The following is a 2,476-nucleotide window of genomic DNA, read 5'->3' as shown; positions in this document are numbered from 1 at the left end:
ATATTCTATTTTTTCATGTAACATTTTACTAAATTAAATTTAGTGAAAAGTTAGAAGAAAAAAGAAAAGTATGTATTATCTAATGAATAGGACAAAAGTCTTCTAAATTTTCGGTATAGAATCAAATCTTTTTTTTTTATTAAAGATAGGAGACTCGAACCCGCAACCTCTTAAATGAGTATGTGGAGACTATACCATTTGAGTTATAACTCATTGGCTAGATTTAAATCTTGTTTTTTTTTTCCTAAAGATAATACTTTTATTGCAATTAAATGATTCAATTATAATACCCACACAAACAGGGATAAGCATATACAATAATAAAAATTTGGGGAACTCCCAGAAACAATAATACCAAGCTAAAGCAGTAGGGATTAAAACAAAAAGGACAAGCTATTCTCTCCTCTTTAGTTTCAGTTGCTATGCCTCCCAAGTCATCCAAATTCTTCTGCAAATATCAGAGCTCGGGACAGAATTTTCACAACCTCAACTCTGCAATTTTCAAAAATGAGAGCGTTCCTAGACAACCAAATCTGCCATAGAAGGTAACTTACTTGACTGACTTTTTCTTTTGAGTCTCTTCTTCTTCTCACTGCTTCCATCAACTGACACTACCACTCCCATGGTTCTATAGTCGGATCTCTGGGAATCACACTTATTACTGGTGATTGATTCCAGACTTGCACAACTCCCGGACAGAAAATCAGAGCATGGCGGTGCGTTTCTGGCAGTGAAGAACATCGCGGGCGTAAATTGGGGATCTGAGGTATCCTCTTATGAAGATTTGTCTTCACTGCTAGCCCTTCGTGAGCAAATTTCCATAGAAATGCCTTGATTTTTGGTTGGCATCGAACCTCCCAGATGCTCCTCCATAGTTGTCTACTTTGAAATCTGACATGAAGATCTTCCATAGGCTTATGAAAAAATTTGTAAGCTACTTTATATCCCGTTCTAACATTGTATTGACCTGAATCATGCTTTATCCACCTGACTGAATCTTCACCTTCTTCAATGTCTATTTGGCAGATTTGTTGTGCTATGTTGGGACTGAACTTACTATGAATGAGCTATGTATTCCAACCCCTTATCTCATTGAATAGTTGTCTTAGCCAGATCAGATTTCCATCACTGCAGTCTTCTTCCTGTACTCGAAAGGGAGGTAAGTTACCAAACCATGGTTCTTCTTTGAATTTTACTATACCTTGTGTCGTGACTTTCTATTTGGTACCCTGTTCCAGTACTTTTCTGCCTTCCAATAAGCTCTGCCAAGCCCAAGATGGTCTCAGGCCTGGTTTTGCTCCTAAAAAAGAGGTCAGTCTAAAATATTTGCTTTTGAAGACTTTATAAAACAGAGAATTTGGTTTAGTCATTAGTCTTCATCCCTGTTTTGCCAGCATCGCCAGATTAAACACTTTGAGATCTTTAAACCCCAAACCGCCTTCCTCTTTAATTCTGCTCATTGTATCCCAGCTGATCCATTGGAGTTTTTTTTTCATTCTATTTTTGACCCACCAGAATTGCATAATCATTTTGTGAATATCATCTAATAGTGATTCGGGCAGTTTGAAACAACTTAGAGTATAGATAGGTATAGCACACCCCACAGCTTTGATTAAGATTTCTCTTCCACTTGCTGACAATAGTTGACGCTTCCAACCTTGTAGCTTCTTCGACACCTTATCCTTTACATAAGCAAATGTCTGACTTTTAGATATGTTAACAATAGATGGGAGACCCAAATATTTGTCTTGTGCACCAATATTAGGGACTCTAAGAAAAGTAGCGATTTCTTCCTTAATAGCATGAGGTGTATTCTTACTAAAAAATACTGTAGACTTACTGAAATTGATAATCTGAACGCTTAGGGAGCCATACTATTGAATAACATTAATCAAATTAGCGCAATTATGTGGAGTTGCTTTACAGAATAGTAAAGAGTCATCAGCGAATAAAAGGTGGTTGATGGATGGACATCTACTATTCAACCGAAGCCCCTGAAATAGGTTATCCTGTTCTCCTTTATGGAGCAGAAATGATAGACCTTCTGCGCATAATAGAAAAAGGTAGGGTGAGAGGGGATCTCCTTGCCGGAGCCCTCTACTTGGTTTAAAGAAACCAATAGGAGAATTTTTCACAATAACAGAATAAGAAATAGTAGTGACACATTTCTTTACCCATTCTATCCACCTCTGACAAAAACCAAGTTTTTTCATTACGAACCACACAACTCCATTCCACTCGATCATAGCAAACAAGCCACGTTTACTTCTTCTTTTTGTACACTTTGAACCTTGACCAAGTGAATGAGATAATTGAAAGAATATATAATGACATTCGATGATTAAAATAAATATTGGCTAGGTGTCAAGGTTAATAAATAAAAGAAAGCATGTGTTATTATTATATATATACATATGCATAGTAAATCAAGTTCTATTTCCTTTCTTTGGTTCCTTTGAAGGCTACGTTATTAGGT

This window comes from Arachis ipaensis, chromosome B05, assembly GCF_000816755.2.
Source record: "Arachis ipaensis cultivar K30076 chromosome B05, Araip1.1, whole genome shotgun sequence".
In the NCBI taxonomy this organism is placed as follows: Eukaryota; Viridiplantae; Streptophyta; class Magnoliopsida; order Fabales; family Fabaceae; genus Arachis; species Arachis ipaensis.
The sequence above is the reverse complement of the archived record's forward strand: the minus strand, read 5'-3'. Positions refer to the sequence as shown.